Source organism: Neodiprion fabricii, chromosome 2 (assembly GCF_021155785.1).
Source record: "Neodiprion fabricii isolate iyNeoFabr1 chromosome 2, iyNeoFabr1.1, whole genome shotgun sequence".
In the NCBI taxonomy this organism is placed as follows: Eukaryota; Metazoa; Arthropoda; class Insecta; order Hymenoptera; family Diprionidae; genus Neodiprion; species Neodiprion fabricii.
The window spans coordinates 36,793,046-36,819,051 of NC_060240.1; the positions used below are offsets into that span (position 1 = coordinate 36,793,046).

General features: G+C 45.4%; 1 protein-coding gene across 2 annotated transcripts in view; it reads right to left on the bottom strand.

Moving 5' to 3' along the window:
• The window catches only part of LOC124175078 (transcription factor Sp9), an 89,022-nt gene extending 63,184 nt beyond the window's left edge, over positions 1-25,838 (bottom strand). Inside the window, exons 1-2 of one of the 2 annotated variants that reach the window (XR_006869082.1) lie at positions 25,134-25,838; positions 13,876-13,878 (exon numbers count right to left, since the gene is read on the bottom strand). The gene's annotated coding sequence lies outside the window, so the exon portion shown is untranslated. The remainder of the gene's footprint in view (positions 1-13,875; positions 13,879-25,133) is intronic. The other variant, XR_006869083.1, reaches the window with a different exon arrangement.
• Between the last annotated feature and the right edge of the window lie 168 nt (positions 25,839-26,006).

Sequence of the window (26,006 nt, forward strand, 5' to 3'; positions counted from 1 at the left end):
GCAGCATCTTTAGCCGCAGCGGCATCTTCGCTCCTCGGCGCAACGGATCAGAAGCCATTCTGACGCGAAGATTACTGGAATTAACGCTGCTGCACTCTCGCCAATCGGTGGGATAAGAACAACCCTCCCGGTCGCCTAAACTCTTCGAGATCATTATATTCGCACTCTGATTACTCTCCACGCGTCTCGAGAAATGCCGTCACGCTTGTCGAGCGGTTTTTCTTTATTTTTTCTACCAACTTGTTTCTATCTCTGTAATGGAATATAACGTGCAGTGAAAATGCTGGTCGATTCGAGCGATGGATTTCATTTGATTAGAAAATTGCAAAAATTTAACGTCTTGAAGGTACCTAATTGATTTTCGAAAATACTAAAACTTCTACTTTACGTAGGTATTGTATAAATTATTTAAGCTCAAGTTTTTTCATTCTGTTGGACATATTTATGAATGGTACAACAATACCGAACGAGAGCTATACTTTGATCTATTTTTATGGGGGTTTTCCAGTCCAGAATACGATTTCCGTTGAAATCATGGATTGTCCGGAGTGTCAGATCAAACTGACAGATCGTTCTAGCCTCGGAACGAGATAATCGCTGCAGCCTCTTGGACGTCAGCCCCGGAGGCTCCGGATGACGCTCGACAATTTAATTGTTTAATTGAGCGGACGATTAGCGAGCTGGAACAGCGTAGCGACTTGGAAAAACTAAGCCTAGCTGGAGCTATCAATGGCAGTTGATCTCCGTAAACACGCTAATCTCTTGTATAAGAAATCCGCGCGACGAATTATTATTAGCAGAAATTGCGAAGTTCAGCTGCGTTTAATCGTCCGGCACAGGCTTGGCGATAGCTGAGCTGAATATCTTTTACGAGTCGGTGATATACATTTCAACGGAAGATGATTCAGCGGATCACGAGCAAATGAGAAATGCAGGGAGGGAGAGAGAGAGAGGGGGAAAGTGAATTCTTATCCATTTCGTTCGAAGTGCCGTAATTCGGGGCAATTATATCCAAAAAGATACGAATCCGGTTTCGTCGACTCCTTTCCACCGAAGAAACCTGAAACTGCAAATGAAAGCCGTGGATCTCCACCCGCGTCAACTCGGATTATACACGAAGGCCGCAAAGCGGCAATTATCCGAACCGCTCCTCTGACTTTCCAATTTTTAAACTCCGTCCAGCTGCGTTCAATCGTGGCAGTTATACAGAGGCATTATCAATCCTTGTACGAGGGGTTTGCGATTCAGCGTTGAAAATAGAAGGTGAATATATTGAAAGAGCCGGGATTCTTTACCCTCCCCGAACGACGAGCGACTTTGCGAGATATATTAGTTATCTGGATTTACTAATGGCGAATAATTTCGTAATAATAGGAGAGGCGGCGCAGGCTGCTCCTGCGGGTTCCGACACCTTCGACAACTGACTAACTAGGCACTGCTGCTCTATTATAGTCATTATATTGGCCCGTTGTGTTATTTCGCGTACAAAAGATTCCGCTCCTCGTTATATCGGTTCTTGACAGCAAAACTACCCGGCCCGGATAATCCAGAAAGTGTTCAGTCATCTCTGCCTTTACGAGTACCTACTTAACGCAACTGCGAGTCCTCTATATATCGATTTGAGATGATAAAAATAATTCTCGATATTGGTATGAGGTTCGTAAAAATGTTGTTACTTTGGTAGTTGCTCTGCTGGTTTGGTCAGAACTGAAGAATTTTGTTGATTTAATTGACGTCCGCCGTTTGATCGATAATTATTTTATAATTCCCCTCTTTCTATAAAGTGTTGAAATATTTTCCACAACTGTAGATACAAAGAATGCGGAAATTTGAAACTTTTTGCGACGATAATTCATTCTATCGGAAGATCCTTGTCATCAAAAATTGTTCAAAAGTTTACCGCGAAGGTCTCACGACGCACAGGAGCCGTATGACAAATACGAAACGTGTAATCACGCAGCGTGCTATCTTTAGTAGCCGATGGACAGGGTGGGATAGCGCCAGTTGCGCACATTCGTGCCACCCCCTGCAAATCATAGGTTTCGTAATATTTGGTTCGGGGGTTATGCCGTAGCCGGACTTGGCAGAGTCAAACTTTTCCACGTGCGAAAATGGGGCAAGAGGAAAAGAAAGAAACGGATAAAGACACGAAGAGTAGAACGTTACGCGAGGCGAGAAATCAAACCGGGAAAGATAACTAAACGTTAAACGCGTTCGAATTGCCCCTTGGCGGGGGATGAAAGCGCAACGAGGCGAATTCCCGGGGGACATTACGCAGCCCTTGGAAACGGCGAACAGCCCTCGAACAGCGGTGAAACCGAGCGAGGATCCCGAAGACCCTTAATCACCGCCGGAGTCAATATCGCCCGCCTCGAAGCCTCGGCGCAAATAGCGAGGCCATAAATAACTGGTGCCCACCATCCCGCAGCCAGCCCCACGTGTTTTGATTATATTACCTACTCGAGAGCTTGCGCGCACGGAGATCGCGGTGAGAGCTGTATACGCAAGCACGCACACGCGTGCACACCAGATTAAATCAGTCCCGGTTAACCTTTGATTAAAGTTGGGATTGAGACCGTCCGTTAAGTTCCACTCTGTTCCGAATTGCGTCCCCCGTTTCGCCCCGCATTGACGTCCCGACGTCGGACCAGCCGGCGCCTGATGAGCTTTCGCCGTCAGCCTCCGTTTCTTGTTTCAATTTTTATCTCTCATCTCGCTCTTTTCCTGTTTTATACTCACTCTGTTTTCTACGACACGCTCAACTCGCTTCCCTACTGATCGTCGCCGCTGATGCAACTGTAAAAGTTTACGAGACGGTTGTAAAAATGTGACAATGCCGAAAGGTTCTTTGCCTTTTCTCCATCCTCCAGGAAGAAGGGGGATATAATAACAATAAAAAATGAACACGGAATTGGGAAAAATAAATGAACGGAAGTTACGGTGTGCGAGTTATGGACGGAGTTTTGAGGTAATAAATTGAAGTTTGTCCAAACGATTACGATGATACCACGCGATCCATTTTTCATCCCTAGGCCAGCATGTGTGAATTAATCAATAAGATCTTTCCTCCCTTATCGTCCGTGTCCTTCTTTCTTTGCGTTCACATGTCAAAAGATTGGAAATGTATAAACGTGAGCTGGTCATCAGGTTCCTTGCGACACTGAACTACTTTGATGTTAACTGCGATATTAACTGATGGATTACAGGAATCTGCCAAGAAACCCCCCCTCAGACACCCCACTTATAAAAAATGTTAGTACAGCTCTTTAGGTACTAATCGAGGTTTCATATCGAAGATTTTAGTGTTTGAATTTTTTTTAAATTCTTCTATGTATATTTCTCTGCTGGCGCAACGTCACAGTAGCAAAGTACGCTTGGAAATCAGTTAGGCGAGGATAATTTGAGAAGTCAGTCAGCGCAGTGATTTGGTGTTTTTTAAGTGCTGATTAAGGTTTGACGTACAGTCCTTTTTATGAATATAATTCTCCGTGCACCAAATGTTCGTCTCTCAAAATTTTCCGTTAAGAAAGAATTAAGTACCTAAATTTTGAACAGGTTACCTGATTAACGCCTGATTAAACTGCACCTAATTTTGCTGGAATTCGTTGCTGGATTATCCAATATCGCTCTGCCAATAAATTATCTCTGTCCTTTCACTTATCTTCAACTTTTAAAGGCACCGCTTACGAGGGATGCAAATCAAATCGGTGTTACATCCGTACAACCGTCTTCCGACGAGGCAAAAAACCAGTAGCAACAAATCACGGAAAACGTCAGTTTTCATACATTGCAGGTGGTAACAAACGATTATAGAAGATGCTCAAAGTGAAATAGCTTTACGGTGATGCTTTTAATGCCAAAAGAGCGTATAATTTCTTTTTTCATTGCCAATCGTTACGTAGACTTATTTTTAAGCTATCTATTGAAAAAAAAACTATACGTCCTTTTGGCATTCGCAGCGCGATATAATATGAAAAGTTGCCGATTGATGCGCTTGATTGCAGCGTTTGCGAATCACGCCTTCGAGGCAATCGTTATCCTAATTTTCAGAAACATATCTAGATTTTTGCCAGATTTTCCAGGCAAAAACTTGCCCGCGTGATTTGCAAACCTTTCACAAACTCGGCGTTCAGCATCAGAATAAAATTCATTTGAAATAAGTGTAAAATCCAAATCCTGGTTGAGCAATATTAAAAAATAATTACATCATTAAAATCTAAATTTCAGATTTGTCCGTTCTGATTTTCCCAGTTTTCATTGCCGCGCGCTGACAATCCGCGTGGTTTCTTGAACGGCTCGGAAGTCTTTTAATTGTTTTCCTGATCCTTAAGGTGTGCTGCGTTTGTCACGCTCGGGGAAACCGACGCCACATATTATATCCATACCTATGTACGTTCCTTTTGTCGGCGCCTACCGCCATTATGATACAATCAGCTCACACTTGCTCCTCCGCTCAATCTCAGGCTCCTCGCAATTACATTTTCTGCCACGCACTCAAACCGAGGAGCTACGATCATTCGCGATAACGCCTACACACGTTCTTATTATTTGTAGGTAATTTATAGCTGTCAAAATGACACTGTTTTAGGTCGTGCGTCTTAATTATTTTACTCTTTCCCTTTTCCTCTCTATTGTTAAAGAGAATTAGTCTTCATTTATAAGGCCCGGGAATTTTATACTCTACTACCGTTCAAGAAGTCGTTTTTTTCTCCGCCTGCTCACGTCAACTTCTTTCTGTTGTTTGCGACGTTTTGACCATGAAGGCGGAATAAAATAGAGAGAATTATTTTGTGATATAAATCTTTCTAAAAAATTCTGAATTATCGTAATCGTTATACATATCTGCAGGTTTTCAACCGCAATCAAAAATCTCAGACGAAAAAATTTCACCGTCACACTTCGGAACTTCCACAACTGGCTGCTGAGAAAAAACCGTAGAATCTTTCAACTTCGCGTAATAGAATACCAATTGACGAATACCAATTTTAGAATCCAAGAATTTGACTATCCCTAACCTTGGGCTCCCCTCAAAGTAATCAAGAAAATATTTAAAGCTTCTCAACAATTTGAAAAAACTCAGAATATTTCTCAGGATAACGAATGTGCGACAGCTCGATCTAAACAGAAAAAACCATAAGTAAATAAGGGTGAAAGGCAATATTGTCTGCTCCCTAAAGCGTGGCGCATGCATAGATTTCTCTCGCTGCAGTGCCTGGTGTCTGATGCCCCGCATAAAACTGTCCCGTACACCGGTTCCCCAGAAGTGATAAATAATTGATTCAGATCCTCAAATTAACGGGAGCCAACGAGAGATCATGTGTATAACCCAAGGACCACCCGTCGATAGATAAATACATATATGGATACTGTACTGCAGCTTTGCGGGAAGGTTCTCCCTTAACGGGGCGACACCGTTCAAGGGATCCAAGGGTGTCCGACTTCCCGCCCTTCACCCCCTCGCACACCATCCTGTATACGGCCTGTGTGTTTAACGCACGCGTACCCGTGCATCTGTGCGCGTGTGCGTATAAGGTATGTACCCCACTCGACGAAACCCTGCAGGACGCCCTCGACACCCTCATTTCTCTCGACCGCTAATAAATTATTAAAGGCCAGCTCCTGGGTGTGACACCATTGCTCGTGCATGGTTGTGGGAATGACTGTTTTCCTTGAGTAGATCCACCGGTCCCTCATATCTATTCTTTTTCGCTTTACATGTATGGGGTGACGTGCAATGATGCGAAATCAAAGTTTTCGCGAACGGGGTTTAAAATTGTAGGCGAATTGAATTGCTTTTTTATACTAGCCTCCAAACTGGGAAAACGTAACTTTATACGTAGAACTTTGTCTACGATTGGCTGCATTTCTCCTTTTGTTAACAAGTTCCTAATGATCTTGTTCCGTTGACAATTATTGTAGTGAAAACTTGTTTGAAACAATTACAGAATAACAGTGCAGGACAAAGGGGACTCCGTCGTGTCAATGATGTTTATCTAAAAAATTCGCGAGTATACGTATAATTAACTTTATTTAAAATTCTTTGTCACCCGTTATCTCTTCCGTCTGATTCCCTGCGATAAATTCGCGATAGCTGTAATACCTAAGGCCTATTAATCATTTGACACCGCAAGGATGGTGTTTCCATCTTGTAAATTGCGATTTGGAATATAGATACAATGCTGGCGTTGGGATCGAGATGGAATTCCGTACGTGTACGCAGGCGAGCATCGCGATACTTCATCGTCGCAACGGTAAAACGTGCGTGCGATACGCAAATGTGGAGTAATTCTTTTTATCATCACCCGTTCCCTCATAAGCGCCGCGTTTATTTGCAGGTGAGACCGCGGAACACATTCCATTAGCAATATAAGTCCGCAACGGATAATTTAGTAGCATTTAAAGGACGACGGTTAAAAACAACTAAAAACCATCGTGAGTTATATGACGTACTTCGCAGGTTCTGAATACGGGCACCCTCTCGGTCTACGAATTACCGTACGAGAATAATTACGCTCAGAAAATTTCCTCATGGTGCGTACTTCGGGGCCGCATCTACTTGCATTTACGGGTATTATACATGTGAGGAAGTTCTGCTAGAATGGCGAGTGTTTTCTAGAAAACGCGTGCATGGCGTGAGAGATACGAGTCCCGCGTTTACGCGAGCTGAAGCCTTTCACTCGGATTCCGTGAAAATTCATGAAAGTATTTTTTAAACGACGCTAGTTTTACAATTCCTCTCACTCTGCATTACCGCGGTTATTTTCCATTCTGCGAACAAGATACAATCAATCTCGAATTGTATTTACAGATATTTGGACAAAATCTTCTTCCGTCTTGACAATGAAGTGAATTTATATGAAATTATTTTTCAATCAAGCTGCTTCCCGAAAACGGATGCAATTTTCCGATTTGCTAAATCTCAGAGATCAGAGATTTAGATAATTAGTTTCAAAGCATCAAAACCTTCGTTTTTGTCGCACAGATTCATTTTAGTTGATTTTAAAAATTCGACTCTTGCATACATAATTGCAAAAATATGGAGTATTCGCGATTATTTTCCAACGTATTCAACCCTTCGTAGAATTTCTCACCGAGTCAACCGACAAACTTGACCGTTCGTATAAAATCTTAGAGAAGGGTGTCTTTCACGATTTCGAGAATCGACCAACGATCCTTCCCCCCTTTCACCCCAGCCTCGGTCTCATGTAATATTGATGACGTGCCGGGGGTTGAAATGTCCCCTGTGATATACCCTATGATCCGGATGGTGAACTACGGGAAAGCGAGCCGGGGATACGAGCCCTGATTTTCAATGGGTGGAATCCGAATTTAAACTATGATTACCCCATGCGGCAGTCAGCGCGCCTGGTAAGTATGGGGGGCAGCAGCTACCTCGGTGCAACGAGCCTTTGACAAATTAGAGCCTTGAAATTAGCCCTATTTTTCTCTGGCTTGTAACCTGTACTTGACGGCTAATGGAACGATTCGTTTTAGAAGGATACCCGCGCTACCACCAAACTCACTTCGGCCTTAATTACCAACTTGGGTAAAAATAAAAAAAAAAAAAAAGACAACAAAACGCGAAGAGAACGACTCACGCGCTGCTGATCGTACTACAGCATCCCTAAAATTCCACACCAATAAGCTTTGCTCAAATCCTTATTACGCTCGAGTTTCTCATTCCTTGACTTTCGTTCTTCTTCAGAGACAGTTACTTGGCTTCGACTGTGGAGAAATACAATTTACGAGCAATGGCACCACCGTTTAAAACTGCAACGCGTCTCTTTCCTCCAAGTAAACCCTGCAGCGGCATGCGCGTGCAGCACCTTGGATTTTAGTTTTGCAAAAGGTTGCGTCATTTTGCCGTGTATAGGTATAGGTACCTACTTTTGGCGTTAAACTCCTCGTGTGAGCGTCGGCGTCTCATAAATATAAAAAATAAATTGAATTATCTTCGGCGGCACGTAATGATAGGTTAGTTCTTCTTCGCGTGGTCCCTTGCCATGCATACATGTGTGTACATTGTATACGCATCCAACCGGTGTCTCGTTTCGATCAACTATAGAGCCACCCTTCCACCTGATCCTGGAATCGAAAAGTTGCCTTTTGCCCAATTTCAATTTTGAATAGGTACAAAGTTTTTTGCAACCTTGTGATATGACGTGAACCTGCGTAGCTAGAAGATGCACAAATTCTGTTCAACACTCAAAGAATGATGAAAGATATTAATCCACGTTTGAATCCAAGTCTTGAAATTTACAGTCCAATTTATAATGACAAATCGATGTAATTCGCCACTAAAAAAATACTAGTTTATTATTTGAATGATTAGTGTTCCTTGGAATGATTAAAAAATGTAAAGCGAGGTAATTTTCTTTCCATTTATTATTTGCAATAAATTTTTCTTTCTTTACATCGAATACATTTTATACAATTGACAAGAATTAATTACACGATTAACTTACCCTTTTATATACACACTATGTACAGATGAATTATATCGCAACATTGTTTTATTTTCGATTCCCAAGCTTTTTCAGCGAGTGCAAAATACCGGAACACCCTCTATAAAGTGTGAACCTGGGCGTGTTTCCCTCAGAGTCGGTGGACACGTGTTTCATGTATAGCATACGATGCAGACGTAGAAGCGGGATAAGAAAAAGTGGTATTAGTTTCGGGTGAATTTTGTTTTCAGGGATTGAGACAGGGCGGTTTATTTAAATCGGTAATCGGCCCCGTACTAATTAACGTAGGGTCAGAGGGTACCGCTTAGAGAAGATCCAGACGTTTAGCTCTGTCCCAGGGCAGAGTGGCCGAGGGCCCATGGCGCCTCAGGGAAATTAACTTTTTCGGGAATAATTTGTTTCTGCTCTCCTTTTCTTTCCTTCACCTTTTTTTTTTCGTTCCTTTTCCTCCCTCTCCCTCACCCTTCGCAAGGTGCGTCATAAGCCTCCTGTCCCAGCATTATTCGTCCGTACGTATAATACATTATACTGATGTATTCTAATGCATACACCAACCGTTTAGCGACCCTGTTAACTGTGGGAAAGGATGAAGCCGATGTATACTCTCTGAAAATCTCCCTCTCATGAGTTTCGAATTTCAATTACAAAAACACGGAAGAACTATAGAGACTCACTTTCTTTCACGAACGGTCATTAAGACAAATTGTTTCTCCCAACAGGACAACACGTACAACAAAAAAAAAAAAAAATGCAATCCTGACATTGAGAGCTTGAATTATAACCTAGACGCGGGAACTGCAGCATTGGTATTCATGCGTCGATAAATGGTTCATCCCGAGTCTAAACGTATATTCCGAGTTCGAGTGGACTTGTATTTTGCTGCAATTCGCAAACCGTAGGGTCGACTCACCCATGGTGCAGTGGCATGGCGAAAACTCGGAAAAGGGATCTTTATGGAGCTGTTTGCCATCTCCGTTCAAGTGGAGCGAGGTATTTTCACGGGTTTTTCCCTCCCGCTTTTATTATCAAACTTTTCCCCCCAACCACTGCTGTAGTCCGAATCTAAAAACTGGCGATACCTACAGCTCGTTTATGGAAATACGACGCATTCGAATTCACTCGCTCGGTTGTCGATCAATTTCGTCGATTCGACAGAGCCGAGATTCGTTTGAAAATTCATTGCCAGACTGGTTTCATTTTCGTTTCACTTATATGTATAGCTCGCATTTTGATCAAGGAGCATCATTCGAAACCAAATCAAACCAAATCAATTATGAGATTCACGTTTTGGCTGATAATTGCTACTTCCAATTAAACCGCGCGCACACTTGCGACATGTCTTATCAGATGGGATCGGGACAGCCGGAGGGACCCGATACGGTAAGAGATACCTAATGTTTCGTAAAAGAGGGATTAGAAAAACACCAAGTCAGCACCGTCGCGACTTCTCTCCGACTCGAGCATCGATTCCTCGGCGGTCACGTAGCGCCAACTCTCTCTTTCTCTCTGTTTTTCGGGAATTTTACTCCCTCGGTATCTCCAATACTCCCTTTCTCGCCCTCTCTCTCTCTCTTTCTCTCTTTCTCTCTGTCTCTCTCTGTCGTTTCCACCATCTACACCATTATAGTGCTACTTCAGACGAGTATACCGCTGCCTCGAAACGCCGTCTCGAATTGCCACATCGTCAGCATTCTCGACTACCGACTATGCCATCCAAGAAGAATACGGTCAACTTTTCTTGAAACTATCACATGATTACATTTCTCTGTTAGATACTGCTCAAAATCAGATTGAAGAGCAAAATTTAGCCCAATCAGTTCGTTATAATTCCCTGTTTGACTAGTTCGTATCAAACTGGATTATCATAAAATTGAGCTGGCTATGCAGTGTAGCTTCTTCTTCTAATTCAATTTTGAATCAAACCCTTTATGCATCGATCTAATTGTGACCAGAACAAATCGAGGAGTAGATTTGATCGTTTATATCAGCTTCGAGTCATCTTGGCAAAATCATTACTTAACATCGAGTCTGGTATAAGTTACCATCAATAGATAAATAAAATTTGGTGCTTATTGAATTTACTCGTTGTCAGTCGTGGTAAGATCCCGATTCAATCATCGGTTCTGACTTCGATTAACGAGGTGTCCAGCCTTTCGAGTTTTAAAAGCGTTCACCGTTCAAACGACAGATATGCTCGTAAAGAAAAGAAAGCGACGTGGGTTTCTTCGGTGGCTAGATAACGCAAGTCACATTGCAATATGTCCACGCGTAAGGACGTCCATCCGGAACGCTCGGAAGGCCTTGCGTAGAAAGCTGCATATCCACATGTCGCGGCCAGCTCGGCGGCAGCCGACTTGCTCCATTTTGCACAATCTCCGCGTCTTATTGCGTGCCGCTTCTTATTTGCCGAACGAGTAGGTAAGATCTCTTCTCTCCTCTCTTCTCCTCTCCTTTTCGCGACCTCCGTTCATCGCTCTGCTTGATCGCCGCTTCGCTGCCTCTGCCTCGGGGTTCATCAGCCTTGTCCTCAGGCCGTTTCTTTCCTCTCTCACTCTCACCACTTGCATCTGGTATGCATCATTCTCTCGCCGCACCCTTTTGCCTCCAATCCTTCCACTTTGGTGGTCATCTGCCTGGTACGGGATAGGGAGGAAAAAAGATTGTGCACCACCACGCACGAGTCCAACATTTGCTCTGCAATTTTTATGCAATTAACCCGTCGTAATGAACCCACGGTCTGCATCGACCTCGAGCATCTTTCTGAGAGAGGAAGAGAGACCTTGGAACAAGGACGAGGATGCAGCCACGGATGGACGTCCGTAATGACGATTACTTTCGAAAGTACCAGGCTTATCTTTAGTCCATTTCATAACTCGGTTTGATCTCATCTTGAATAAACATTTTTCTTCTTCATGCTTCTTCCACGTGTCGGCCAGAGACACAGGGGCTGCTTTATAGACATCTGGAACTTCGGTACTAGACTCGAGTTGGACAGCAGTTGAACTACCCTCACAGTAGGTGATTATCCTATCGAAGAAAACGGTACACAAGTTCCCAAGAAAAATATAAAACTAATCCTGACTTCCACGGTAACGGTATGCCTACGTGTTGTGCGAAGACAAGGAATTACGGTATCGCTGAACAAAGTCGGAGGACTGTCAGAGAGTTATCAAGTCAAGTCGCTTCCTTCAACTCTCTGAACTTCATGTTCTCCAAATAACAAAACGAGATATAACCGATAAATGAAAACGAAATCCGCATAACTTTCATCCCGTTGGCAACGAAAGGATTCGTCGTCCTTGTCGAGCGACTGGTTATCGGCCAGTCGAGGCCATAGTCCAATGTAGGTGACTTGGACGACGCACAATCAAAGCACGGCAGACACGCAAGTTGATTCGTGTGTGAACCGCGTGTGCGTCAGTCAAATAGCGAGCCAAAAATTTCTCATGCAGGTGCCTAAAGCAGTCCGTCTTTGGTCTCACGGATTGAACGTAGAGCGGGTACTCGGCTTGACAACTTCTTGGCGTTTCCTGAATTATTATTTATGGCGCATGACTTAACGTGGCGTGGATGCACGCAGACATGCGAAGCCGAACATTTTTGGAGTGCGTGTGTAGAGTGGAATTCCGCAGTGTCACCGAGACGACGGAGATATCCGCACTCTGCTCTCACCTACTGCCCCGCTTCGAAATGAACTGGCTGAACTATAACGAGTGGATGTTACGCCAGTCATCGGGGTTACTAAAATTCTATCCCATGAACTCGCTGGATTTACGGTACCAGCTTGGATAAGAGCAGAGGAAAATCGTGGATATGCAAAGATTGAGATTCGAGCTGCTACTTGGATAGAGGAAGTGTCACGAAGTCCGTCATCCCTCCCGGGAAGAGGTAGATAATCGCACTACTTTGCAGATTGACGTTCTTCTGCAGTCCAGTTTGTTCTTCGTTGTCAATTTCGTATGCGAGAAGATTATTATACGGGTATGGCTCGCCTTCCGCAACGACTCGCTGACCAATCAACGAACCAATTAGGAGAACCCCGGCAAATTTCCGACCAAGAGAGATTACTTTCCTGTACATTATCCACGGCTCGGATGAGATGAGTATTCTTTGACGACAATCCAACGTTCCATGGACTTCATTCATAGTTTACACCCCTCTGTAGGTATACTTTTCCGTTGTCGCCAGCTAGCCGCCGCAAAACGTCATCCATCGCTCCTCCACTCGCCCCTTCGTTTACGTAAAAGTACCTACTATGAGAGCGGGTATGAGAACGGGCAGTCAGGTATCGCCATCGCGTGTGTATCTCTTCGTACCGACACACACGCACATTTTTGCTGGCATATAACGACCGACGACGCGACGGTTCTTGTATTCCTCATAGCTGTATGTTCGTGCGGTGTTTGTTACGTACCTATTTACGTGTGGAAAACAATTCTGCATAACAGTGTACCCTCTTCGGTAACCGAAGTTAAATTGACCCCGGAAAGTACTTTTTAATACGTTGAATCCATCATTTTTTTAACGTATTTATCCGTGCAGATTTTTGACGCTGCGGTGTAAAAGTGTTAAAACCTTATTTTCAAGGAGTTGACAATTAGTGTCGGAATGTGTTTACTCGGATGGAACTGGATCTGACGGTGAACCATTATTCGGCGACATGTCGTACGTGGTTGAACGCTAAAAGAGACTGAACGAGTCCCAGTAAATGAACATTGTAACCTGAGTATCTTTTTGAAACGAGTCTTTATTTCTGGATAGAATTTTCAACCCTTTTTCCACCATGCAGCGTCAATTGTGCACTTAAGCACAAGCGACCCATAGCATCTTACACATATAATGTCTTTGGTTCGTTACCTCTACGAGTCGTTGGCTACTTGGCGAAGATGATGATGATGATGATGATGATGATGGCGATGTTTATTGCGCCGCGAGGTGCGATGCCTCGTTTGGACAACAAGCTGTTAATTAACCCGCGGTATGCCACAACCGGAGTTTCAAAATAATTATCTGTCCAGGGCACGATATACATATATAGGTACATAAAGCGCGATTATGGTCGAAATTATACCCAAGCTTCTTATAAAATCTTTTCTTCAGCTCACGCCCTCGCAGAACTTTATATTTTCGCCCGATTCCCAAACAAAGCACGCGTATACGATCCTCGCTAAATTTTGGCTATACGTAGGTACGTTATATGTATATCTGCGGCCTTTAGTGGCGCGCATGAGAGTTCTCTGGACCAGTTTGCGGCCGTTGAATCGGCTGAATATGACGTTCGTGTGTATGCCAGCATGCAAAAACCGAACACATGCCTAAACCCTCCGCAAATTGTATCAGGCGATTTCATTCTCTGCATGTACACGATCATACAAAGTTGCCACGGACACGCGACGCGATATTAGCCAACCGGCTGAACGATCTGTTAGACACGCGAATGCCGATTTTTCTCACACAACTTTGTCGGCTGAAGCAAAGCCTCCAGAAATCACTCAACAAAGTGACAATGATTGCTTTGGCTCTAACGTGCGTGCAGCAGGCAATTCAAAGCTCCGGGTCACCCCGCAGCCAACAAAGACAAGTTTGCCAAAAAACACCTTCACGAAGCTGCTTCTGACTTCTCCTTTTTCACTCGGATGTACGACGTCGAAACACCCGTTTCTTGTAATACGCGTACTCACAGCTGACGAGACAATTCTCGCACGAGGTGCGACTCGTTTAAACCTGAAATCGACTCTCACCGGAGCTCGAGAAGTGATACGGTTCTTTCCTGAAATATCCCGCAGTTCAAGGGTGTAGGATAAAAAATTTTGGTACAGGGACAAAAAAATTGTCTAGGTGTTCGATATCCGGACTCGCGGCACGGCACCCGGGTAATTCCATCTCGGATACCGCGCACGTTGCATATAGAATCCTGAATACAGACGGGCAGGACTCATCCACACGTAGGCAAGAGCACGTAGATGCATACGCAGGTATGTGTATAAACGGAATGAGATACACTCACGGAATATTAAGTAGTAGCAATTACCGACCTATAATTATCCCCGTTTGGATACTCTTGTGCCTCTACGATTCCTTGGGACGTGGGAACGAGGCGCGACCGCTTGCGAACGGGCCGCGATATACCGACTTGTTCCAGTATATTTACACCGCGCTATTCCGATGGACGTATTATAGGTACGATCACGATGCTGCTCTTGGATCTATCCTCGTCCGAGTGATCGATTTGTCTGCTCGTTCATACTCATGCCCTGTGCCCACGTACCTTGAGGGCCAATTAGTCGATGCATTCGTACTTGGAATCCATCCGATCCTTGAACCAGGTGACAAAATCAGATCGTTTACATTGTCAAAATTATGCTATTCGATTCAGCATCGTCCAAATTTTTCGGTGGTCCATTTTCTTCGATGTTGATCGGCATAGATTTTCCAACCGTTCGTCGTCTCTTTCGCATGTGTAAAAACACTGCTCTTGGTCTGTCAAGCAAAGGACTTAATTGGCAACATTTAGGCGTATCGGACACTAGACGGTGCAGCGGGCCGCTGGAGCATTACGTAACTCCAGCGTTGTCACGGATCGGTGTCTTTTTCTTTTCTTCTTCTTTTTATTTGCACTACACGCGTGTCTACGCCATACACGAATACCACGGACCAAGTGATTCCTCAAGATGATGGGTGCTGCGGTAGTTTTCCACGGACACTACAAACACGCGATCGGACATACCGAGGCTAGAGATAATCACTCCGAACAACTACAGCGTTCAAAGATATTCTAATGAACCGATTTGCAGTATGGTTCTTTGTTATCGCGGTACAACTCGCAATTGTTATACAAAACTGTTCCGTGCAGATTTGTTCATTTTTGATGACCTGCAGGTGAGGTAAACGCTTTGCATTTTTTTTTTCCTCTGCTTATAGTTCCGCACGAATGAATGATAAACTGAGGATCTTGAGTCGGATAGGATCCGTGGATCGATGGTTCATGATCTACACATCGAGTCAGAATTCCTAAACGGAAGAATCGCTAGGGATGGTGAAGTAAATCAGACTTTTAGAAATCATTTCCTTCCCCCGTTCTTTGGCACTTCGGTTTTTCGATCCTCGCGGTCAGTGATCCGTTATATGACCTTCGTGTAATTTTGCATTTCTTGCTGTGCAGTGGGTAATTAAAACGTAGTCAGCGTTATCTTGCAGATGGTCGGACAGTGATTAAAATCCATCCAAGTAATGTGTGTGTAAGTGTACTTCGTCACGCGAAGTACTTGTCAGACAAGCTATGCGCATCTTTTTTTTTTCATCCCTCCTCCTCGCTCGGCATCGGGACAAGATAAATGATACGCGGTTGAAAAGTTTTCCTTATTACTGGAGGACGAATAAACCTGCACCTATATCATGTATACAACGCAGAGTCGTTTTTGCCAAATCCTGTAGTCTCATCAACTATACGCGCGGACCGCCAATCATTTACACACGCCTATTTCGAGCGAGAACGATGAAATGCTCAGGATTCTCTGCACGCTTCGTTTATTACCGATGTTACCAACTTTTACAAGAAATAAAAATTCTTTCATTCCGGCCGATCGGTACTCCGTACGTGCCGTATGATTCACGAACAGAATTTCAAGTAGGATGAAAAAATTGAAATAAATCAAGCTATAATTGGGTTTTAACATAAATCACGCGAGTGTACATATATGTTATATTTTATACATATATATATATATGTATATATATATCTACGTATATATATATATATATTACTGTTCGGACAATATCACGGAATTATGAGAATCCGAGAATTTCTTGCTTAATATTGATGACAGTTATGATCTTATAATCTTGGTTTATATCTTAAAAAACGTTAATTTCAATATCTTGCAAATAAACGATTTGAAATCGATTCATCCACTCCGCAGGTGGTTAGAAAAAGAACAGTTCTATGTAGTGTTTTCTAATTAACCATTGCGATGCGACTAACAATAAGTCAATCCCGACGTTCAAATCGTCCGATTATTAGGCATTTTATTTTATTTTATTTTGTTCTTTTTTATCTTATTAGGTGAACTGATCGCAAGGTTTTTTCCGCGATAATCGCAGAGTCGAATCAACGTTCACGGAAGACATGTTAGTACACCGTATTATAATGGGTTGTTTCGAGGTTAACAAGAGCTTGGGTTTGGCAGTGCTGGTGTTGTTGTCGGCGCAGAAGCAGAAGTGACCACTTTGTTAAATGAATTCACAGCATTATCCAATTTGCTCGGAGCGTCAACCTTTGGATTCCAGAAATTCAGTAAACACGGGAAACGCCAAGGAAAGGGTGGCTCCCTTCCCAGAACGCATCGCGTAACAAGACGTCAGGCTAATAATAGGCGCGTTACATGTACCAAGGCGAAAATAAATTGACGGGCATTAATTGTCTCGTGTTTTAACGCCGCGAAGTCAGTCGGCTGCCTCATCCTTGCCTCGAGAGAGGAAAATAATGCACATAACTGTACACCTCCTTCTGCATACCCGTATATTATAAATTATATACACATTTATACGTACATGTGATACAGCGTTGGGGAAAAACACATCAATTTCAACAGTTCACAACTCGCTACAGCAGTTGCAGGGACCTACAAGAGGCAGGGTCGTTGGGCCGCAAGGTGTGGCGGCAGGCAACACCGTCAAATAAAAACTGGTTATCTCTGGCACATTTAGAAAATGGCGGGTCTCACCGGGCCAGACTTGGGCCTCACCGCGTTCGTCCCGGCGTCCACCGATTACCCAGGAATGAGGCGACCCCGGTCTTGTATATGCCCCGTAGCCGCCATCCGTTTCGGTACAGCTGGCCTTATCGTTGGGCCCCGTCTGAGAGGCCCTAAACTCGAGATACCATCGGTCGGGGGGAGAGGCTCGAAGAGAAGTTGATTAGAAAATTTCTACAGAGCTATACACTTGATTTGAAAGAAAATTGATTTTTTTCCGTTCACTTTTGAGTACGAGGAGAAACTCTTTTCAAAGAAGTTCGCGAGTTGGAAATAAATATTTTTTGGTGATTTTCGTTACAAGATAATCAATATATCTATATGTGTACAATTTTAATCACAGATAAACGAGTATTTTTTTCAGCACAAAAATTGTGGCGAGTATCTTTTACTGTGAAAATATAGATTATCCGTTACTTTTTCCAAGCTTTCGTGCGAAGTGAATGCAACGATTATCGCCGGTTGTAAGAGCAATGAGCATAACCCATACAGGGAACGACGAGACGCTTGTTAAGAACTGCCCCATTTTGCCTCTCCGATCAGCTCACAATCGGTACATCTTGCGTACATACGTATAAGCCGTGTGCGCGAATAAGTTTACGCGTTATTATGAGGGCCTGTTATGTAATGTGAATTTTATTGCCGTTGATCACCGCGTCATTATAGGCGGAGAGGCACGCCGCTGCGGGCGCTGGCTAAGAAAGCCTGTAACCGCGGTATTATATACACCGAAGAACTGTTATCCGACCATCTGTCAGCCCGATCATTACCCGCGTGTAAATATATGCATAGGTAATGCCGCTTGTTCCTCTTTTGCGAAGGGGCTTCGCCCGCTTTTCAGTTTTCACTCCCGCGAGCGGGATTCAAAAATTGCCGCGCTTTTCGCCCGCCCCGGAGCGCGGGATATTTGAACTCGACGAAGAACTCGGACCCCGTAGGTTCGCCTTTATTCCGTGGTGCGTCGATGTTACGTATTCCCCGATTCTCCAAACGCGGATCTGGGCTACTCGTGGCCGCCTTTATCGTGCGTGCTGCCTTCGGGCTCCGGACGACTTTCCAAACTGCTATCCATTACCACCGGGCCCTCCATTCCGGCGAGTTGTATGCGGATCTCACGGACCGGGCCGCTCTTGTTCCCTTCTGCTTTCAAGATTCGCGTTAAACATTTTCGGGACATTCCTTTTTCTCCCAACGATCCAATTCCGGGCTCCCCGAAGGAGTCGGGCTTCGCTGCGGATGCGATGAAGGGACTCGTTTATTATAATCACGTGTACCGTTGATCAAATTCCCCTTTCTGCGAAGATCGTTTGTTGACCCGACGCTCGCCAGAAGATCGAAAAGAACTCGAGCGGCTTTGGCTCTTTCAAAAATTCCACTTCACTGAATACCACGTATTGTATACGGTTCGATTCACTGCGAGGTCGAGAAAATCTCAAATCGCACTCTAAGCGTTAGCAACTTTTATAAGAAAGAATTTCAACCGCCGGAAAGTCCAATGAATAATATCCTGCGATAATTACTCGAGGTTAATTAATTCAGTTCACCGATTACAACGGTCGCGTACATCGAAGCGACTTCAAAAAATGTTGTCTGAGACAATAATCAGCAGAAATTTTTTCAATCACGTTTTCGCAAACTTCTTTCCAACTAGCTTAACCATCCAGCGTGATGCTGTAGGGTGAAATTCGAGCTCCCCTACCTATGAAAATTAGCGTAAAATCAAACAAATCTCGCAGCGATTTTCAGGCTGCTATAAAATATGCCTCCTCCTTTAATTCCGGGTAAGTTATTTAGCGACGTGATCATCGTTCCCCCGATATTGCAAAATGGCTGGCGTTAAGGCGCGCGCGCCTTACTCGGACTTTTTGCACCTGTATAATCTGCACGAGGGTACCGAAGTTGGCGAGCGTCGGCGGTTCTCCAAGGTCATCGGGGTCGAGTGGCCGAGCCCCGGGTAATCCTTTCCGCTGTTGCGGTCGGGCGGGGCTATCGAGCCTCGCACCTAATTACCTTAATTGAAATTTTGATTTCCCCCACATTGTGTGCAATATTTTGTACAAAACGTACGTCGAACGTAAACTTGTCCGTATTATACGCGTGTGGGTCGTAACGTTGGGCGCGAAATTGGCGCCGGGTTCAGAACTGGGGATTAAAAGCTCCCGCAACAATCTGTTGCGCTTTTCTGCCGCGCACTACTGCAGTGAATTAACTCGGTGCAACTGCACGTGGAGGCTGCTGCGGCACACGGTGCAAAACCCGCAAACTCACCTGCCGCCTGCAGATCACCGGCCCACCTACCCACTTGTGGCCGCAGTTTACGATTCATTAACCACCGCATTGAAGCGCTTCGCATTCTGCGGCTGTGTCTCCCTATCTACTCGCTCCTTATTAACCGTTCACCTCATGCGCCTCCTTACGCTTATTCGCGCTCGTTCCTTATTCACGGATGTGTAATACACGAGCCTTTACCGGTTACTTGCGCTTTCTTAACGCCACCGGACGCCACGAGTACCTACACACTACACGTGTGCCGAATGTCGCGGCAAATTATTGCAAATTGATTGGAAAATAGAAACGTTATTTTCTTTCTCGTTCACCCTAATTACGCGTACGCATGCGTGGCAGGGCTCGTGCAGAGCCGGCTGTATAATTCCTCGACATACGGGGAGATGTAAAACAATTTAAGACTTCTCTGATTTGTGTATCCTGTTATTATATTCATTCACCGGAGATTTTAATTTATGCCATTTGCTCCTGATACGGCTAAATTTTACTTCGTTTTACAATTCTTTTTAATCAAATGTTAATTCATCATGCTGATGTTCGTGCATAATGGACGTAAGATAATTGGTCCTGGTTCCATTATAACTCTGGTTATTCGTGAGTCCTTGCTAATTACGGCACCTCGCTAGCTGCTTCTCATTTCCTCCCTCCCCCTCTCTCGCTCTCTCTCTCTCTCTCTCTTTCACCACTCTCGCGCTTATGCATATCGAACGCGAACGCGAATTCTAAAAGGGCGAGGCTACAGACGACGACGGCGAGAAATCGTAATCATTTTAATGCGTCATGGCTAGTGTCGGCTTTACAGAGTACATTTCGTGCTCCGGGACTGTTCCATCGCAATCAGCTGCGACCCGCGTCCTCGTGCCCCGGTTTTTTTCTCTCCCCTTGTACAGCGATCTGATTACGGTGCCGCCACAACTATTGAGTGTTTTTTCCTCCTTTTATACATAAACAGTATTTTTTTTTTTCAATTATTTCATTTTGTTCCACGTAGATTTCGTAAAAAATGATTCACGCACGGTACTGGATCAGGCCAATTGTTACAGTAGGTACCTGAAAGACTGGACGTCATCGAGAGAGAATTTTCCAGGATAAATCATCGGAGAAACTCGAGAGGGGAACGCGTCTGCGACTAGGACTAGAATCGGTTGGGGGGATGAGAGGGGTGAGAAAAAGTATGGGAGGTGGAGGAGAAGAAAGAGCCGTTCGAACGTTCGTAGGAAGGTTCTTCTTGCCGAGGTGCATCGGGAAAGGAAGTATGGAGAAACTCTGCTGGCCGGCACACACGGAGCAGCGGAGGCTTCGCAGGTAATTGCCGGACCGACGGGTCGATAATGAGCCCCGGCTTCGGGGAAGCGATTACACCCGGCCCAAGCCCGCAGCCGAGGTTACCCTGGCTCTCTTGCGTCCTCTGCCGCGTCCTCCGAGTCCTTCTCAATCGGCTCTATTTTTTTATACAACAATCCATGGAAGACGGGCCGATCAACCTGCCAAAAACGGGGAAAACGCAAAACTCCTGCAGACGTATTATACTCGCGTTAACTGTACTCGAGGCGTGCAAGCAGGCCACAATTATACGTATCGAAATTCACCCCACGTGCCTTATTTTTATTACCTCAAAGTGGATTTCGAACTCCTTTTGTATCGATTCGCAGATGGATTTAACGATCTTTTCCACGTATGGGAAAAACGCCCAGCGGAATCGGCGCGTTGTTTTTTTTTTCTTTCTTTTTCTCTAATGAACTGTTGTGACCCCCGTGCGATGGTTGATCACGTGATTCGGTTGTACAGACCTGAAACGACTATTTCGCAAAAACTTCAAGGGCTTCTACTAACGAGAAACTTATTTTTTGCAACGCTGAATTAGCTGTAAGGCCACGGAATCCAGTTTTACTAAAAGCTCTCATCAGAATAATGTGTTCCAAAGTGGTACGTTCAGTTGGAGCATAAAAGCTTTGTGTGAAATTTGTAACTCTTACCGAATATCTCGAACTGCAGACAATGAAATACATAGTCTCGCGTTGGAAATAAAGAATAATTTTTGTTACCACTTTACGCTGTATAAATGAATTTCCAGCAGATTTGTTGGTGTTTTTTTTTTTTTTTATCGTTTTTAAATGCAGGGTGATTGTTTCCGCTGATTGCATAAAACATTTTATAATTTTTCCATGACCAAAATCCCAATTATTGTACAGCTGCAGAAGTATATCTTTAATGCAAATAGTTCTTCAGTTTTATAAGAGAGCAAGTATTCGATCGCTAAGAGAACCAGAGTTTCACAGTACTTTCCGCTTGTATAGGTAGCTGATTTCCGATTGCACATGACAGATTCCCGCGTAGGATAAAATGACGGGGCAACGGTAAGTCGGAGTACCTAATTGGTCGTGGAGAAAAATGAACGTAATGAAAAACCGGGAAACCCGTATCACTGATGCAAGATGACAGGTGATTTGCGGTACGAAGGACATTATACGCGTTACATCTGATCTCAGAGCATGCGGAGCTAATTATTGAATTCCCGGCGATGAGTCGTCGATGAGTACAAGAAGATGATGACGAGTAGGAAGAAGAAGAAGAAGAAAAAGAGGAAGGAGAAGAGCGAGAGGAAGAAGTTGTTAAAAATAAGCAAAGGGAGAAGAAGGAGTCTTCCTGCATGCGATACGACGTGCCCGAGGCTTGCTACCGGGATAGGATAGGTGATCTAATTTCCCGTGCAGTCGTGCAGAAAATGATCCTGCCGCGATTACGAAACGGCTTCCAGTCTTCGCCGGCACCGAGTATTCGCCTTTTTCTTCGCATATTTCGCATTTTTTTTTATTCCCGGTCTCGGTGCATTTTTCCCCGGTAGTTTTTCGCGCTCGACGGACTTCCTGCATCTTCGGATCTCGCAGCTGCGATTTCCCGTTAATCGAATCCATACCCACGCGTCTCGCAGATGCGTTTCATAACCCGGCTCGAGTGTCGATGCTTTTCACCCTGCAGCCGAAAATCTAACCCGGTACCAGCGAGCTCACGAATATTGTCCAAGGGTCACCTCGAAGACAGGATTTCCTCTGCTCGAGAATCCGAGGGAAAAACTGCGACGGAATAAACGAGAACTGTGGACTCTAAGCTGCCTCCTGTCAAGGATCGCGTTTCCCGCGGGCACGGCGTTCTCGCAATTAACATAATGAGGTAGAAAAGGTTGATATTAACGCTAGGCTAGTTAATAGCCGAGGTGCACTTACAGCTTCGAGCTGCCGCGGAATGCAAATACGCTCCGGGTTCCCTCGGCTTTAAGTATCAACACGCAGCCACCGCGTTTCGCCGATGATGCACAGGCGTTTCAGCCCATTATCCGATATTGCATCCTACAGCTGTAGCTTGCAATTAGATGCCTCGAATTCACCGTTACGAGACCCATTGCAATTACTCAATTTTTCAACACCTTTGACCGTATTCTTTACGGAATTCTTTATCATTTATCTGCAATATCTCGTTTCCGGTTTATCTCATCGCTGCGGTCTTCGGAGGTCGTATAGAATTGCTGCACCACTTGACCGCTGAGTACATGTTTTCAACGGTCGAGTCTTCTCCATTCACTCTCACAAGTTTCCAACGCATCCAACGCCTTTAAAGCTTTCCGACGGTTCGGTGCATTGAAGTTTAAACTTTAGAGACCAGTTTGCGCTGTCGTCTGAAGGAATCGAATAAGTTATCCCTGGTTATGGACACTGAGTGCTCTTCAAGGATGAAAGCTTGCTGTATCATATTCATATACGAATGAATAACTTCCGAGGAATATGTGCACAAATTATGCGAAAGAAGTTGTATTTACCAGGCGAGAAACCTGCAGCTTCAATGCCTGCGAATATTCGGTATCAACAGAATCATCGCCGGTTAGAATTCCTCGGGTTTCAATTCCCCTGGATCACAACAGGGTGAATTCCAAATGGTCACGCTCCGTCGGTCAGGCGCGCACCATCGCCTGGGTATAAAACTGAGGTCTTCATCACAACGACGACGTGGCGAGTAATTTTGCAGCAGCTGTACAGTCGGATGGATTGGTGCCTCGGTCTTTGGGCGCCAGGTTGATCCAACCCTCTGTCCAGGTTAAGAATTCACTCAAATCGTTGGATCGTTGGCTCTTGGCAGACGTGATTCGAAACCGACGTTCATTATACACGGTTCGTCGTCGTGTATCTCGAAGGGCGAACGACTTCGGACTGGGGTCAGGCGACACGTTATAGGTATACCTATCAATTTGCAGGTGCAGACTACACCATGGAAACGATGGTCTTTGTATATACAAACGAAGAAACCACTAATGGCACTCATCCCTTAATTTAGCTTCTGCTCGCTACGTACGATTTCCGCCGTTCATCCTGTTCACGCTTCGCGTTCATTTAGTTCGTTCGATTATTCAATTCCCCTTTAACGCGTGCATCGGATCAACGGTGTAAGAAAAACGCAGTTCTTCCCGTATACGATTCGTGCTCGATCCGACGGCAGGCGTCACGGCGGCTCGATCGAGGACGCCAAATATCGCCTGCGCTTCTTATCGTATACCGTCTTTACCATTCCGATACCAATCAGTGGATCAAAGACCGGGAACTGTGTATTTTGGGTAAAAAATTCATGGGCTTGGGTAGAAAATCGTTCAACTGCAATTCGAGGGTACGGTACGTATGCATGGTCGGGGGTGGGATTCATAAATAAGCACAGAGCCAAGGCGGAGTCGACACCCGTAGGATTAATTTCGTTCCCCTGTAAACGTCGATAGCGAAACAGAGAGGTCGAGCAGGATGAGCGAAGAGTCGCGGCGGCGGCGTCGGCGTCTCTGGGCGCCGGTCGAAAGGCAATCAGGCAACGAGGACGTCTTTTTGTAGAGGGCCGACAGAGGCAGGCCTACAGGTCTCCCTGGAGGGCAGTGGCGCCTCGCTCGGGTTATAAATTAATTAGATTTGTGCGGGGGTGTGTCGGCGATAACCCGCGCCCCACCCTCACACCGGGTTCAAAAGTTGCTCATCGCCCGGTGATCCTGGTACCTCCGTTCCTCGCAACTTACAGACGACCGGTTGACCCTTCGGACGCACCTCGGCTCTTCCGCGGCGTGCTGTATATTAACTCGTCCGCGGTTCGTTCGCCGTAAATTGGCAAGGTTCGAGCCAGGCGGTAAGATACGCCGAATTGGCACCAACGTCTATCTACCTGCGGACGAACCGCAGTCGCTGCATGCCTCGACCGGACGACCCCGCGTATCCTCCACGAAACTACTCTCTGCAGGTATATAGCAGAGGCTCGCCGTTACATGATGAATGGGGGGCGTAAACACTAGCGGTAACATTGTAACGTTTATTATATTGCAGCCCACCCGACAACGGGAGGATCGCGGCGTTTTTTCTTTTTCTTTTTTTTTTTTTCTCGCGGAGTGCAGACGATGGTACCTCAACTTCCGAAGCACGGCTCCAATCGTCGTTTAGGCTCTGAACCGGGAACGAGAGAACCGAAGAACTACCCATCGTCACTTTGACGATGTTTTGGCACGAGATTCGTCGTCGATCGAAAACGACCTAAGCAACGTGTGACCTTGGAAAATACACCGCCAACTGCCGAGCTCAACTCCCGTCAATAATGGACATCAATGACTTACGTTAATGCTGCCGATGGTGACGGGAGGACTGGACCCTCTGGGGGCGGAACCGCCTCCAGCGCCAACGTTGGCCTCCAGCTCGTCGGTGTCCCTCGGCCGACCTTTTTCACAATACACACAAGAAGATCACAGACACTGACGACGAGATTGACCCGACGGGCGATCGAGGCGAGGTGTAGAAAGTCGACGACGACCGGCGAGCGTCGCTGCTGCAGGGGTGGTGGTGGTGAACGTGGAGATCGAGATCAAGAAACGATCGGGGCATTTCCGGTCGGTTTATCGCTTTCGAATAATCGGGGGTGGGAGATCGGCAACTGCGACAACGGCCCCATACGACAATTCGCAACAATTTTCCGCACCTCCCCGCAGAGCTTTCGCGCTCGTTTATCCTGGACAGGGATCTGATCGGTTCCGCGTTCTCCTCTACGCATGCTCGACTCGTCGGTCCACCTTCAGCCGCGCACTGACCGCTCGTTTCTCTCGGTAAACTCTAAGGCTGCCGCTCTCCGCACTGCTGCACTCTTTCGCATCCGCTACTCGCCTCGCCTCGCCTCGCCTCGCTTCGCCTTGCCTCCTCGCTTCGCCGCGATCGCCACTCGCTGCTGACCGTCAGATTCTGGATCGCGTGTAACGGCTTATACCTTTGCCTTTCGTAACATGACGCGTACCGCGCGGGTACCGAGCAATTGTTGCGTCTCCGCGTGCGTCCTGCGGTCGAGCGCGAGTCCGCAGGTACCTGCCGTCGTGGCGCCACCCCCACCCTCCCCCCTCTCGGCGGCCCCTCCCCCACCCCATGACGGTTCTTCCCCCCCGCCTGTAATTTGCTCGGAGGGTTCGACTTTTCGTTTTATTCGTTCGTTCTCTCTTCGGCTT